The following is a 16,183-nucleotide window of genomic DNA, read 5'->3' as shown; positions in this document are numbered from 1 at the left end:
CTCTGCAATTTGCCTCAACTGCAGCCTGTGGTAGCATTCCCCACAATTTCACTACTGTCTAGATTAAAGGGTTTCTTCTAATATCCTAATTGGTTTTGTGATCATCTGTGTTACAGGTCTAACCCCTAATTTTTGTCTCACTCACAACTGATAGAATCCCTACAATGTGGAAGCAGGCAATTGAGTCCACACTGATCATCTAAAGATCATTCCATCCAGACCAACCCCCTTCCTTATCCCTGTAATCCTGCATTTCCCAATGCGAATACACCAAGCCTACATATCCCTAGACACAATAGACAATTTACCATGGTCAGTCCATCTAACCTGCACATCTTTGAACTGTGGGAGGAAACAAGGGAACCTGGAAGAAACCCATGCAGACATAGAGAAAATATGCAAACTCCACACAGACAGCATCCCAAAGCTGGAATCGAATACAAGTCCCTGTGAGGAAGCAGTGCTAACAACTGAGCTCCATATCACCTAGAGGAAATTGCATTCTCGCACCTAAAGCTTCATCGTTGCTTTTAAGGTTTTTCATAGATCACCCCTCAGTCTTCTCATTCAATGGAAAGAGCACCAGCTGCTTCAGACTTTCTTGGTAGACAGAGCCTCACAGCCTTGGTATCATTCTTGTTAATCCTCTTTTGAACTTCATCCAGTGCTCCATATGGTTTCTACAATTTTGGAGACAGAACTGTCTGCAGCTTTTCAAAGATTGACTAACCAAGGATCAACAAAAATGTAAAACAATATCTTTGCTTTTGAATTTGACCCTATGGTGATGGACCTAGTGCTTGGTGAGCTTTTTCTGGCCTTGTACATAGTTTGAGGCATAGACTATGATCAGTCTGTGAAGGATTGAAGCTGTTTAAGTGTTGGAGATTTGTTTCAGTGTCCAAGTGTGACCGTCCTGTGTCTTGGGTCACTGTTGTTTCTGGTGTGTGTGTGTGTGTGTGTTAGATCCATATGACGTCACTGCAACACCCTGAGAGCTCACTCTACCATTGCTATCATGGCACTGATTATATGGCCGAAAGACGGTTGCATCAGTGCCATAGTTTGACAAATGTTTGCCAGAATATTCCTAGGAGAAACATAGAAAACAGGAGCAGGAGTAGACCCTTTGGCCATTTGAGTCTGCTAATACATTCAGTATGATTATGGCTCACCATCCAATTCAGTACTGTCTTTCCATTTTCTCATCATACTCTGATTACTTTAGCTCTTAGAACTATGTCCAGCTCCTTCTTGAAAATATTCAATGTTTTGGCCTCAATCTCATTCTGTGGCAAAGAATTCCACTGTCTCACCACTCTCTGTGTGAAAAATGTCTCCTCATCATTGGCAGAGAGGATCAGGGAAAATCCTAAAATTAGGTATATCAGGAACAAAAGAATGACGAGAGAAAGATTAGGGCCAATCAAGGATAGTAGTGGAAAGTTGTGCATCGAGTCTGAGGAGAAAGGGGAAGCGCTAAATGAATATGTCAGTTGCCCTGGGTCAGATGTGATTTACCCTAGGGAACTCTGGGAAGCCAGGGAGGAGATTGCAGTGTCTTGGCTTTGATCTTTATGTCATCATTTTCTGCAGGAATCGTTCCAGAAGACTGGAGGATAGCAAACATTGTCCCCTTGTTGAAGAAGGGGAGTAGAGACAACCCTGATAATTATAGACCCATAAACCTTACTTTGGTTGTGGGTAAAGTGTTGGAAAAGGCTATTAGAGATATGATTTATAATCATCTGGAGAGGAATAGATTGATTAGTCAACATGATTTTGTGAAGGGTAGGTTGTGCCTCACAAAGCTTATTGATTCTTTTGAAATGGTGACCAAACAGGTGAATGAGGGTTGATGTGGTGTTTTTGGACTTCAGTAAGGCTTTTGATAAGGTTCCACATGGTAGGCTATTGCAGAAAATATGGAGGCATGGGATTGAGGGTGACTTTGCAGTTTGGATCAGAAATTGGCCAGCTGATAGAAGACAGAGGGTGGTGGTTGATTGGAAATGTTCATCCTGGAGTTCAATTATTAGTAATGTATTGCAACAATCTGTTTTGGGGCCATTGCTGTTTGTCATGTTCATAAATGACCTAGATAAGTGCATGGATAGATAGATTAGTAAATTTGCAAATGACACTAAGGTCAGTGGAATTGTGGATAGTGCTGAAGAATGCTCCCGGTTACAGAGGAACATAGATAAACTGCAGAGTAGGCTGAGAGGTGGCAAATGGAGTTTAATGCAGAAAAGTGTGAGGTAATTCACTGCAAGGAGCAACAGGAATAAAGAGTACTAGCTAATGGTAAGATTCTTGGTAGTGTAGATGACCATCGATATCTCACTGTCCATATACATAGATCCCTGAAAGTTGCCACCCAGCATGACAGGGCTGTTAAGAAGGCATTCGGTGTGTTAGCTTTTATTGTGAGAGGGATTGAGTTTCGGAGCCACTATGTCATGTTGCAGCTGCATTACAGAAGGATGTGGAAGCTTTGGAAAGGGTTCAGAGGAGATTTACTAGGATGCTGTCTGGAATGGAGAGAAAGTCTCGTGAGGAAAGGCTGAGGGCCTTGAGACTGTTTTCGTTAGAGAGAAAGTTCACTTAATTGCTAGATACAGGATAATCAGAGGGTTAGATAGGGTGGTCAGTGAGAGCCTTTTTCTTTGGATGGTGATGGCTAGCATGAGGGGACATAGCTTTACATTGAGGGGTATAGATATAGGACAGATGACAGAGGTAGGTTCTTTAGTCAGATAGTAGGACGGTCATGGAACACACTACCTGCAACGGAAGTAGAGTTGGCAAGTTTAAGGGCATTTAAGTGGCTATTGGATAAACATTATGGATAAAAATGGAATAGGGTAGGACAGATAGGCTTTAGATTGGTTACACAGGTTGTCTCAACATCGAGAACTGAAAGGTCTGTACAATGCTGTAATGTTCTATGTTCTCTGTTCATCTCAGTCATAAATGGCCTATGTTGTATTCTTATCCTGTAACCTCTGATTCTGCACTACCTGGTAATCAGGGACATCCTGTGTTCACCCTGTCCAGTCCTGTTAGAGTTGTGGAGATTTCTATGAGATCCACCTTCATTCTTCTAATCTCCCCTGGTTATCATACTAAATAATCCAGTCTCTCTTCATGTGTCTGTCATGCCATCTCAGGAATCAGTCTTGGAAGGTCTGTTGAGTTTAGTGACTGTTCCAACACCAGTCCTTCATCCCTTCCACTGCACCCCAGTTTCTGTGACCTGTGTTGACTATGTATCCGATAGCAGAGATACTGTTGGGGTAAAACAAAGAGGCTATCAGTGAGTGAATTACGCTGAGCTCCACTTTCACCCACCAAATAAATAGTTTTATTCCCTTTCTCTAGAGATCAGAGAATCAGCCGAGTGAATCGCTTTTCAAGTGCCTCTAATGCCAGGACATCTCCTCTTAAATATGGGGACCAAAACTGTGCAGAACACTCCAGATGAAGCCTCAGCAGCACTCTGTACATCTGTTCCCTATTTTGAAATTCTATACCACCCACCAACATCAAGGCCAAAAGTCAACTTACCTGTTGAATTGCTTACTGCATCTATGTACAAATCTATTATAAATTCATGCATGAGAGCACCCACATTCTTCTTTTTCAAGTCTCTCTCCATTTAAATAATAATCTGCCTTTTTATTCTTCCTACCACAATGTGTGGCTATAAGGTATGCGAGACTACCCTCCATCTACCAAGTCTTTGCCCATTCACTGATATGCCCTTCCAGGTTCCTTATATCCTCATCACAACATGTCACCCAATCCCCACCTATTCTTGTATCACCAGCAAATTTGGAGACATTAAACTCTGCCCCTCCTCCAGAACATTAAATAATTGAGGTTTTGACTGATCCTTGCGGCACTGAAATATTTGCAGCTTTCTAACCTGGAAAAGACACATTAGTCTTGACTCTGTGTTAATGTTATGGACCAGGTCAGACCCCCTCAAGAGATTCTAAGAAGGCAACCCAGACACTCACTTTTATTTTTGTAAAGGCAGATGTAACGTGAATATTCCAGGAGTGATGTAGCTCTAAATGAAAGAGAATTTAATTAAACATTATGGATGAAACATGTATGAAGAAAGCAGAATTTAGAATAACAACTTATTTAATAACCCAACTGACATGATATCACAATTTAACAAAGCTGTTCGAATCCCTGCAACATCCCATAAGCACACCCCTTGGCAAAAGGTAAATTCAAACACAGTTTTTACCGGCAGGAGAGATTTCAGAGAGACAGTCCAGGCAAGATCTCTGTTGAAGCATAAAACCTCTTTTCACTGTAGTGGCTTCTCTAGGTCTCCAGCGGTTTTATGCACCAACCCCCATCCCCCACCCCCTCCACCTCATTAAAATTAAAGCAAACTAGAAAATAAAAACCTGGACTGGGAGAACTGGCCACTCCGTGATCATTGTTTTAAAGTAGATATTTCCAGACTTATCAAAACTTCTGCCTTCACGACCCCACTTGATAAAAACCAAGGACAACATAACCTTGTTAAAGGAGCAACATCATCACAATTAACCAATACTCAGTCCATGCTAAGACATTATCCCCAGAACTCTGCAAGGATGCTGTGAAACTTGAAAGTGTGGGGGTGACCTTACAGAGATTTATAAAATCATGGAGGGCATGGATAGGATAAATAGACAAAGTCTCTGCCCTGGGTGGGACAGTCCAGAACTAGAAGGCATAGGTTTAGGATGAGAGGGGAAAGGTATAAAAGAGGCCTAAAGGACAACCTTTTCATGCAGAGGGTTGTAATTGTATGGAATGAGCTGCCAGAGGAAATGGTGGAGGTGAGTACAATTGCAACATTCAAAAGGCATCTGGATGGCTATATGAATATGAAGGGTTTGGAGGGATATGGGCCAGGTGCTGGCAGGTGGTACTAGATTGGGTTGCGATATCTGGTGGGCATGGACGAAATGGACCGAAGGGTCTGTTTCCATGCTGTACATCTCTATGACTCTATGAATCTAAGTGGGCATTTTATTTCATCCTTTAATTGATCCTATTTGATTGCAGTAAGGTTTCTAAATGTCCTTCTATTTATTCTTTATTCATGGACTTCAGCTTTTACACAATGAAAAGTTAGGCTAACCGGTCTATGGATTTCTGCTTTCTGTCTCCCTCTCTTCATGAACAGAAGTGTCCCATCTTGGTTTTGCAACTTCAAGTAAATCAATTTTTTTTTCTTGACTTGAACCAGAAGCAACAACAGTAAAATGTGAAAATGGTGGAACTGGTCTGAAGTCATCTTGCAAAATATGAAATTCCAGGTTGAGCCAACATCACCATTTCCAAACTGATACTGATTGATACTGGTTCCTTACTTTGACATTTGAAAACGTTTGAGGTCAAGACACACTTTCATGCTCAAGTGGGAGAACTTTTTTATTTTCTTGTATATTCCTACTATTTGGAATGCCTTAGGTTGTAAGATTTGCTTTTAACATACCATTAATCTTAAATGGTTTACATCCTGGACTGTGTTGTGGACTGTCAGCAGTCTTCTTTCCACCCATGGTATACTACCTGAGAACACAGTGACAGTTGCCCCTATTTTGAACTCAAAATTAATGAGATGCCCATTGATTTAAATATCTTATTGCCAAATGGCTAGTTCTGGATTACATAGTTGTCCCAGGAATACTTTTCATTCTTCTTTGGTTGTTACCTGTTCTACCTCATGAACATCATTGTGTGTGAGTTGCTATTTGACTTCTTGTGGTTCTGTGACTGGGCTGTACTCTGGTACATTTTCTGAAAGTCACCTCGACAGACTTGGGGTCAGGGCACAGACGTGGGAGAATATCCAACTTTGACAAACTCAAATTCAAAAAATTATGACCTGTGTTTCCCATTTTTGATCTTGGGAAGCGAGCTCGATTGGGAATCATGGTTCTGCTAGTTTCTGAGGTGGGCTGGGCAAGAAAACAATCTCAAGCATCTAGCATTGTGTCCTAATAAATAATGAAGTGTTCCTCTAGCTTTCACAACTCAAAACCTTTTCACTTCTTCTCACTCTTACACACACCTCATGCCCCATCTATGCCACCTCATCTCGAATGAATCCTCCATCACTTCAACCCTGCTTCTAAAGATTTGTGCATTCCCTATGCCTTCTACTTCCTTCTATTCATTGACCAGATACTTTATACCCTTTAGGCCAACCTTTCTGTTATAATATGTACACCTTGGCTCTCCAACACATGGATGAGTCTGCCTCCAAAAGACATGCTTGCTCCTTGAATGCTGCCTGACTTGCTGTGCTTTTCCAGCACCACTTTAATCAATGCCCACTCTTGTGTCCAAAAAATGGGATGTGCTGACCCCATGGGACTAAGCACACTTTTCAGTGCTGGGCACGGCTTGTTGCTGTGAAGCCTCATTACTATCTTGGCACTAGCTCTTCGGTGCTGAAAATATGTTGCTGGAAAAGCACAGCAGGTCAGGCAGCATCCAAGGAGCAGGAGAATCGACGTTTCGGGTATGAGCCCTTCTTCAGGAATGAGGAAAGTGGGTCCAGCAGGCAAAGATAAAAAGTAGGGAGGAGGGACTTGGGGGAGGGGCTTTAGAAATGCAATAGGTGGAAGGGGGTCAAGGTGGGGGTGATAGGCCGGAGTGCGGGTGGGGGCGGAGAGGTCAGGAACAAGACTGCAGGTTAGGAAGGCGGTGCTGAGTTAGAGGGATTTGACTGAGACAAGATGGGGGTGGGGAAATGAGGAAACTGGAGAAATCTGAGTTCATCCCTTGTGGTTGAAAAGTTCCTAGGCGGAAGATGAGGCGCTTTTCCTCCAGCCGTCGTGTTGCTATGGTCTGGCGATGGAGGAGTCCAAGGACCTGCATGTCCTTAGTGGAGTGCGAGGGGGAGTTGAAGTGTTGAGCCACGGGGTGATTGGGTTGGTTGGTCCGGGTGTCCCAGAGGTGTTCTCTGAAACGTTCCGCAAGTAGGCGGCCTGTGTCCCCAATATAGAGAAGGCCACATCGGGTGCAGCGGATGCAGTAAATGATGTGTGTGGAGGTGCAGGTGAATTTGTGGTGGATATGGAAGGATCCCTTGGGGCCTTGGAGGGAAGTAAGGGGGGAGGTGTAGGCGCAAGTTTTGTATTTCTTGCGGTTGCAGGGGAAGGTGCCAGGAGTGGAGGTTGGGTTGGTGGGGGGTGTGGACCTGATGAGGGAGTCACAGAGGGAGTGGTCTTTTCGGAAAGCTGATATGGGAGGGGAGGGAAATATATCTCTGGTGGTGGGGTCCGTTTGGAGGTGGCGAAAATGATGACAGATCATACGATGTATACGGAGGTTGGTGGGGTGGTAGGTGAGAACCAGTGGGGTTCTGTCCTGGTGGCGATTGGAGGGGCGGGGCTCAAGGGCGGAGGAGCGGGAAGTGGAGGAGATGCGGTGGAGGGCATCATCGATCATGTCTGGGGGGAAATTGCGGTCTTTGAAGAAGGAGGCCATCTGGGTTGTATGGTATTGGAACTGGTCCTCCTGGGACCAGATGCAGTGGAGACGAAGGAATTGGGAATATGGGATGGTGTTTTTACAGGGGGCAGGGTGGGAGGAGGTGTAGTCTAGGTAGCTGTGGGAGTCAGTCAGTTTATAGTCCTCCTCCTATTAGCTGTTAGGGGGAATCTTAGAGGGGCATGAATGATGTGGACAATGGTGAGAAATTTGGGAGAGGCACATGTGAAATCCAGCCAGACCTATCGCGACGTCTGCTTTTTCTGAGTTCCAGGCATCAAGATGACCTTTATGTTTGTGAGTGGCCTATGATTGGGAATTGTTGCCTGTTAGCAGCCTAACTAACACTGAATATTGCCTCATTGCTATTCTGTTTCCTAGCCTACCACTTGCCACGAGGAAACTCAAATTTGACAATTCCTGACACCAGTATCACAGTGGTTAACTGGGGATTCCTGCTCTCTGCTTCGTGCCCTGGGCTATCATCTTGAACACCTGGCAATGATATTGCAGAATGTCCTCCAGGGCACTAGCCACATGAACAACTTTGTCTATGGACATTTGCACCCAACAGCTTGCCAGATTCTCTGTATTCTGATGGCACATCTCTGCACTTCAATGCTGAAACTCAGGGGCTGGGATTCACTGGCAATTACCATTGAAATGCTACTGCAAGGACACTTTCTGCAGAGGGGCAGGCAGCCTCACACAGACAAGCACTCTGATTACAGACTGGACCAGGCTGCACCTCAGGGCTCTTCTCTCACTCTCATCTTGCTTACTTGCTTTGAACACACCTTGATTCTCAAAAGCATCACTGCCTTGCCTTGGCTTTTTGAAGTTTGCCCCCTCAGGCAAAGCTGTCAGGCACGGTAGTTCTGTCTTGCCTTGCTGTTCAGGCAGGAAGCTGGTTTTCCACAGGGCACAGATACAGCATGGGAGATGACCTTCAATCAGGAGCCTTCCAGCATAATAAGTCAAGAGCAGCTTTTGATACCAGTCCAGGAGCTTGGACATGGTCAGTCAACCGCTTGGTCAGGATTCTATCTTCATTGGAAGTGAGCAGTCGAATCTCTGGCAGCCACCAACGATCCGGGTTTTTTCTTGTGGGCTATTTTCTCCTGTCTGCTGAGAATGGTGATTGAGTGAGATGAAAATGGCTGCACAAATATTGTTGATGGAACAGACTGGAGGAAATAGGCACGTTGCCCCAAGAGAGTAAATAGGCTGGCGTATTGGGCATGCAGGGTTAGTGATATTGGATATTGAGGTGGGTGAGGACAAACGCGGACACATCTTGCTTGCAATAGTAAGAATGGTAGAACTTCAGCCTTGGTGGGAGCTGCGTGCAATAGCAGTGTTGGAGTGAACGTGAGATAGGAAAGAAAGAGCTGTCATCTTAGCAGAGAGGAGAAGGACATTGACTTTCTTCCCACACTCCAGATGACTCATGACAAACCGGCCTGGGTGGAAACCTTGATCAGGCTGATAGATTAGAGTGCCACAGCCTCTATTGCTGTGCTTGGGCGAAGAGGATGGCCCTCCTCTGCATTGTCCTGTTCATCAGAACCTCCAGGTGCCTGCTCACAAAAACAAGCCCCAAATTTACACCTTGCTGCCATGTCAGGGGCAAATGTCAGTCACCATATAGGGCATCTCTGGGCTGACAATACTTATTTGGGTGCAAAATAAGCTTACAAAGAAGTCAGGGTTCTGATCAAAATTAAGCAAATGATTATCAGGAAAAACTTCTCTGTTAAATATATTTTTTAGCACCTGAGTAACGATTCAACTGACTCCATAATTCCTCCCATCTGCACCTATCCTAGACCACTTACACTCCTGCAGCCACTGACCTGACACCCCCTTCTTTCCTTTGGACCCCCCTTGATCAGATTTGGACACAATTCCATTCCCCCACCACTAAAAACGGATCCCTCTTTTCCACTACTACACTCAGGATTCCCCTCCCTACTACCGTTCATCTGCTTTCAGAACTGCCACTTCAATGTTTGTGAGTTGAAACATGTTGTCCTGCTTTGGATCCATTCTCTGCTTTGGTCACCCCCAGTATCATCCTCATCTTGCACCTAACCCAAATTTCATCCCACTGCCTTCCGCTGTTCAGTCTTCCCCACCCTGGCACCTGTCAATTCTCTTCCATCCAGTTGGCACTCTATCCATGTGGCACTCTGGCTTCCAACCCAATGGCACATTATGGCCTTGGCACATGAACCTCACACACCCCTGAGGTATTTGACTGTTTCACAGCAGCTCCTCAAAGTGGCTGTCTGTTATTCTTGATCTTCACAGTTCAGAATGTGAAGGTAGATTGTCCCCAGGAGTGAATGTAGTATGAAACCACCCCTCTCCCCAGTTCTCTGACTGATCTGCATGACCAAGGGACGAGAATGGAGAAACATAGCTCTGTATTTCTGAGGGAGCATTGACTGGAATTTCCTGCCAGCAATGCAGATCTCCCACCTTTTGAACAAAGAGGGGCAGAGTGGCAGACTGTCAGTACTCAGAAAATCCAGCGCATTACCAGTGGACAGCAAAGAAGGTCACCTCGGATCACAATGGGATCTTGATCAGATGAGCTAATGGACTGAGGAGTGGCGGATGGAGTTTAATTTAGATGAATGCAAGGTGCTGCATTTTGGGAAAGCAAATCTTTACTAATCTTATAAACCTAATGATAAGGTGCTGGGAGCATTGCTGAGAAAAAGAGACCTTGGAGTGCAGCTTCATAGCTCCTTGAAAGTAGAGTCACAAATCGATAGAATAATGAAGAAGGCATTTGGTATGCTTTCTTTTATTAGTCAGTATTGAGTACAGGAATTGGGAAGTTATGTTGTGGCTGTACAGGATATTGGTTAGGCCACTTTTGGAATATTGCATGCAATTCTGGTCTACTTCCTGTTGGAAAGATGTTGTGAAACTTGAAAAGGCTCAGAAAAGATTTACAAGATGTTGCCAGGGTTGGAGGATTTGAACTATAAGGAGAGGTTGAATAGGCTGGGGCTGTCTTCCCTGGAGCATTGGAGGCTGAGGGGTGACCTTGTAGAGGTTTACAAAATCATGAGGGGCATGGATAATGTAAATAGACAAGGTCTTTTCCCTGGGGTAGGGAGTTTAGAATTAAAGGGCATAGGTATAGGGTGAGAGAGGAAATATAAAAGAGACCTAAGGGGCAACATTTTAATGCAAAGAATGGTGCATGTGTGGAATGGGCTGCCAGAGGATGCGGTGGAGGCTGGTACAATTGCAACATTTAAAAGGAATCTGGATGGATATATGAATAGGAAGGTTTGGAGGGATATGGGCCGGATGCCTGCATGTGGGACTAGATCGGGTTGGGATATCTGGTCATGGATGAGTTGGGCCAAAGGGCCTGTTTCTGTGTAGTACATCTCTATGACTCTATGTCTTCCTCCTGTTATTACTTATTTTCCTTGCTTTAAAAGCTGTTAATTTGGCAGGCTACTTGTATGCTGGAAGCTTATCCCATCTTTCTGTGGTCAAAGTTTCTGAAAGTAAAATGGATGTAGGCTGCCTATTACATGACTTTTCTATATGAGTCCCATGAATCATTGCTTTTATAAATGATTCCTGTTTCATTAAAAGCTGAAGCTTATTGTTTCACTGCCTGTGGCTTTAATAAACAACCCCATTGCTCTTAATGGTTGAACCAAAATAATCCCCCTCTTTGTGCTCTGTAATATTAATCCTGTTTCTTAAATGGATTTTCCAAGGTGATTAGCCCTGTCTGTAGTTCAGCTCATAATTCCTGTTAATGTTTTTTTTATTCCTGGATAGTCCCAATGCCTATGGTTTAATAAATTCTCCCTGCCTTTGCTGTGGTGTTAAATAATGGATCGCTCACCTTTCCTAAAGCTTCAGTAGTCTTCGATCTGTCTTATGCCATTAGACTTTGATGTGGTTTACTTTGGGTAGAAAAACACCGCCAGAATTATATTGTTGTACGTGCTTCCCTATATATTAGCCCATGTAACACATGCAAGAAGAGTCAAGCAAACTTCTTGTTGAGAAAGATATCTTGAAGTTTATCAGTAACACTAATGATGTGATTATGATATTTTAGACTTAGATATGTTCTATGCTTGGTTATGTTACTATTGCATAATATACATAAGTGACTAACTGAGAGAAATGTGGAGACTTTTCATGCTAGATTATCACTAGATGTCATTGAGCTGTTTCACAGGTACAGTGGCTTTATGAGATCTGTGCATTAATACACCAGACTTTGTTGAATGGGCTTCTACACTGCTCCTTTATCTCTTCAATTCTGGTGTTACAATGTCCCCAAATTTGTTGAAATTTTAAAGAAAACTTTTTACATTTTGATTTTGTATACTGTCCCTGTGTCACTTTATGCCCACTCACTAAGATAGCAGTGTTCAATTTGAGCTGTAAGCCTGTAAGTCATTTGTTTTCATTTACCCTTTCCAGCCTGTGAATTATACCTTTTTGTTTTTAATGCTTTCTCCCATCCCCAGGTTCATCCACTGAGTCTTCATCATCTGATCACTCTCCAGTTAAGCTTCATGAAATGGCCTATTCTATTATCCTGCTTCTATGTTTAAAGTTTCTGTCAAGGAGGAGTTAGGAATAGTTCTTCAGGCTAAAGGATCAGAGAGTATGGAAGAAAACAGGAAATAGTTTGCATGATCAGCCATGATCATCCTGAATTATAGAGCAGGCTTGAAGAGCTGAATGGCCAACTCCAGCTCCTGTTTTCTCTGTTTCTGACTTGGCACCAGTTCTACAGCTTCAACCAGAACTGTATACAGTACTCCAAAAGCGGCCTTACCAACATCCTCTACAACCTCAACATAACATTCCAACTTTGACAGTCAATATTCTGAGCAATAGAGACAGGCTGCTAAATGCCTTCTTAACCACCCTGTCGACCTGTGATGCAACTTTCTAAGAACGATGTACCTGAACCCCTTAGTCTCTCTGTTAGATAGCACAACCTAGAGACCTACCATTAACTGTATAAGTCATGCTCTTGTTCGCTTTACCAAAATGCAATACCTCACATTTATCCAAATTAAACTTCATCTGCTGCTCCAATTGGTCCAAGTGATCAAGATCCCTATGTAATCTTAGAAAACATTCTTCAATGTTGACTATACTAGCAGTTTTGGTGTTATCTGCAAACTTATGAACCGTCCTTCAAAATTCTCATGCAAATAGTTTAAATGAATGACAAACAACACTGGACCTAACACCAATTCCTGCAGAACACCACTGGTCACAGGTGTCCAGTCTGAAAAATGGCAATTGTACACCACCCTCTGTAATCTATTATCAAGCTAATTTTGCATCCACTTGCCAAGCTCTCTCTGAATCCCATGTGATCTAACTTTATTAATCAATCTTGTGCCATTGATAGGGTCACAGCCCTCCATTGATGGCTATCTAATTGCAAGGTGAAATTTTTCCGTCACTGCCAACATGCTGTATGATGAATCCTCAGCTTATCTTGGTGTAAATGTTCATCTTGGAATTATTGCTAACATCCTTTTTACTGACAGGGACCAACAGGGCTACTTGATCCACTGAGACAGGGGAAAACAACTTGGTGTTCTAATGATTAGCTCCTTGTCTGATGAAACGTAGTTTATTGAACAATGACAGTTAGATCAAGTTATAGTGCGATGATGGGCTGGTAGGGGTTGGGATTGGTTTAGCTCAGCTGGCTGGACAACAAAAACATTGCCAACAGCACAATTTCAATTCCTGCACTAGCTGAGGGGACCATGAAGGGTTCCCCTTCCCAATCTTTCCCCCCATCTTAGGGGACCCTCAGTTGTGTCTTTTCTCTCTGGTTTTGTGAGACAATGGTGACTGAACCTTTACTTTAGACATGTTACACTGAGAGGGAGACTTCAATATTAAAACTTGGCATTTGCAAAATCCAAAACGCTGCCCAAGTTAGGCAGTGCGGTGCTGGATGCACTCCTCAGCATTAAAATTCTTTCCAATTCTTGCACCCTAATATGAAAGCTCTTAACCGACAATTGCATTGAATTGAAATTTCTAATCCATACATTCAAATCCCAGCTTTGACAAAGGGTCAGTTAGATCCGAAACGTCAGCTCTCTTTTCTCTCCTTACAGATGCTGCCAGACCTGCTGCGATTTTCCAGCATTTTCTCTTTTGCATTCAAATCCCTCTGTTGGCCTCACCATCCACTTACCAACCCTGAGGTATCCCCAGCAGCCCTCAAAAATCTCTGCAAGCCTCTAACTCTGACCTCTGGATCTTCTTTGATTTTAACCTTCCCATTGTTGGCCCTGCCTTCAGCTGTTCCAGTCCAAAACCCTGTTTCCCTCTTCCAAACCTCTCCAACCCTTCCCCCTTTCATTAAGGAGCTCCTTAAAAACATTCCACTTTGCCCACCTTAACTCTCAAGTGTCTCTGCGTCACGTTTTTTTTTAACCACTCTGAATAATATTGTGTTGGTTTAGAGGTTGCACACGTGAAAGTTTGTTGTAAAAAATGAGGAGTGGCGACAGTCTTTAATGCGGGCAGATTTTCAACGGCTTGACCTGATTGTGTATATTTTTTTTTGCTTTCTCTCTCGCAGGGGGAGTGTGCGATAACTTGCTAACACGGTGTGAGAACGGAGGTGTGTGTGAGGAGAACGGGAGGTGCCGGTGCCCCGCTCCCTACACCGGGCTGCTGTGTGAGAAAGTCCAGTGCAGGAAGGGGGCGGAAGGCTGCGTCTCCCAAGCGGCCCGGGAGCCCTCCTTGCACCGGGCTCTGCTCTGGCTGACCGCGCTGCTCACCGCCGCCCACGGCCGCCCGCTGCTCTGAGCCGCTTCCAGCGCCACCGGAAAGCTGAGGAGAGCGGCAGGACAGACGCAGCGTTTCACACTGCGGCGCCGTTCAAACACGCTCCAACTCCCTCCTCTCCCCACCCATCCCCCCCAGCAAGTCCCAGGAAAGGAAAACTGCAGCTGAGGTTTGAGTCCGCCCAGTCACCCAGGCCGACTGGATTTCAAGAGGGAATGGACAGTCAGTGGGGAAACTGGACTCTCTGTGTCTCCTCACGGGACTCAGGCAGCTCCTCATAATTCATCCTCTCAATTTTCAGCCGCTCGGCCCGTCAAAATTTGGGACAGAATCTTTCCTCACCTCAGGACACTCTGAAGCGCTTTGGAGGAACTTTTTTTTCAGCAAAGCGCAATGTGACAATGGGCAAATGACCAGATTTGTGATTGAGGGATAAGTACTGATCAGGGCGCAAGACTGAAGCTTTCGTTTCCATAATAGATGCGTAATTGGAATCTTTTACGATGAAGCAAATTGTCGGTTTAGTGTTTCATCTGAAAAGACCCCCTTAATTGTTGCCACACATATTCCCTGCTCCTTCCCTCCATGAATCTGCCATCCCTCCCCTCACTCCCTTCCTCTTTGTGCACAAGTGAAGGAGTTCACCAGAAGGTGAGTGGGGTGTCTCCAGCAGTTGGCGGCATTACTCCCACCGGATCTTTTCCAGCCGGTTTACAGATTCCGGGAAGCAGTCGAACGGAGATCGCTCTTCCGCAGTGTAGTTGTTGACGAGGGGGGTGGGAGGTACAAAATAAGCTCCACTGCTCCTTCCGACCCTGTGGCACAAGATGAAAAAATAAAATATGCAGGGGCGAAGCTTGATGTTTGCTGTGCACTGACGCATCGGCCACTTTGCACAAAGTACACTTGTGAGGTATTTGTGTGTTATTGCTGTGACACCCCATTCCATGCACGGAGATCACTTAGAGTCATAAAGATGTACAGCATGGAAACAGACCATTCGGTCCAATCCATCCATGCCGACCAGGTATCCCAACCCAATCTAGTCCCACCTGCTAGCACTCGGCCCATAATCCCTCCAAACCCTTCCTATTCATATACCCATCCAAGTGCCTCTTAAATGTTGCAATTGTACCAGCCTCCACTACATCCTCTGGCAGCTCATTCCATACATGTACAGCCTTCTGTGAGAAAACTCTTCCTGAGTTTATTTGATTTGATTTATTACTGTCACGTGTACCCAGGTAGAGTGAACAGTCTTGTGTTATTTACTCCATAGTCAGATCGCGCTATACAAGTGCATCAGGGTAACAGAACAGAGTGCAGGATACAATGTCACAGCTGCCGAGAAGGTGCAGAGAGAGATCAACATTAACATTAAAGAGGTCCATTTGAAGAGGTCACATTTTCACAGAGGGTTCAAAGCTTTTAACTGCAATAAAACAGAAGAGATATTCTCGCTTGAAAAATGTTTCAACCGATCGTTTCCCAGACAGGGGCATTAATCACCATTGAGTTTTTTTTCTCTCTCTCTGGTTTGGGAGAATTTGTTTTTTTCAAACCTGTACGGTTTTAAAACTAGCGCTTCTGAACTGCTGTCGTATATTCCTTGGCTTCAAGGAATTGCCTCCGTTCCTTCGTCTGATACTTCAAATGATTAAATGTTGGAAAATTGTTCAGCAGGTTTCAAATGTCTCCACAGGGTACTGTTATCACAGCTTTACACCCTACGCTTGTCGAAGAGATTATTTTAAAGATTTATGCACCGTTTTAACATTTGCTTGTTCCCTGATATGGAAAAACAAATCTTCGCTTTCAACTAACACACTCCACA

At 44.2% G+C, this 16,183-nt stretch overlaps 1 pseudogene; it reads left to right on the top strand.

The window, feature by feature from the left end:
- Positions 1 to 15,844, top strand: part of LOC132832509 (netrin-G1-like) — a 63,895-nt pseudogene extending 48,051 nt beyond the window's left edge.
- The last annotated feature ends 339 nt before the right edge of the window (positions 15,845 to 16,183 follow it).

Source organism: Hemiscyllium ocellatum, chromosome 35, assembly GCF_020745735.1.
Source record: "Hemiscyllium ocellatum isolate sHemOce1 chromosome 35, sHemOce1.pat.X.cur, whole genome shotgun sequence".
NCBI lineage: Eukaryota > Metazoa > Chordata > Chondrichthyes > Orectolobiformes > Hemiscylliidae > Hemiscyllium > Hemiscyllium ocellatum.
The sequence above is the reverse complement of the archived record's forward strand: the minus strand, read 5'-3'. Positions and strand labels throughout refer to the sequence as shown.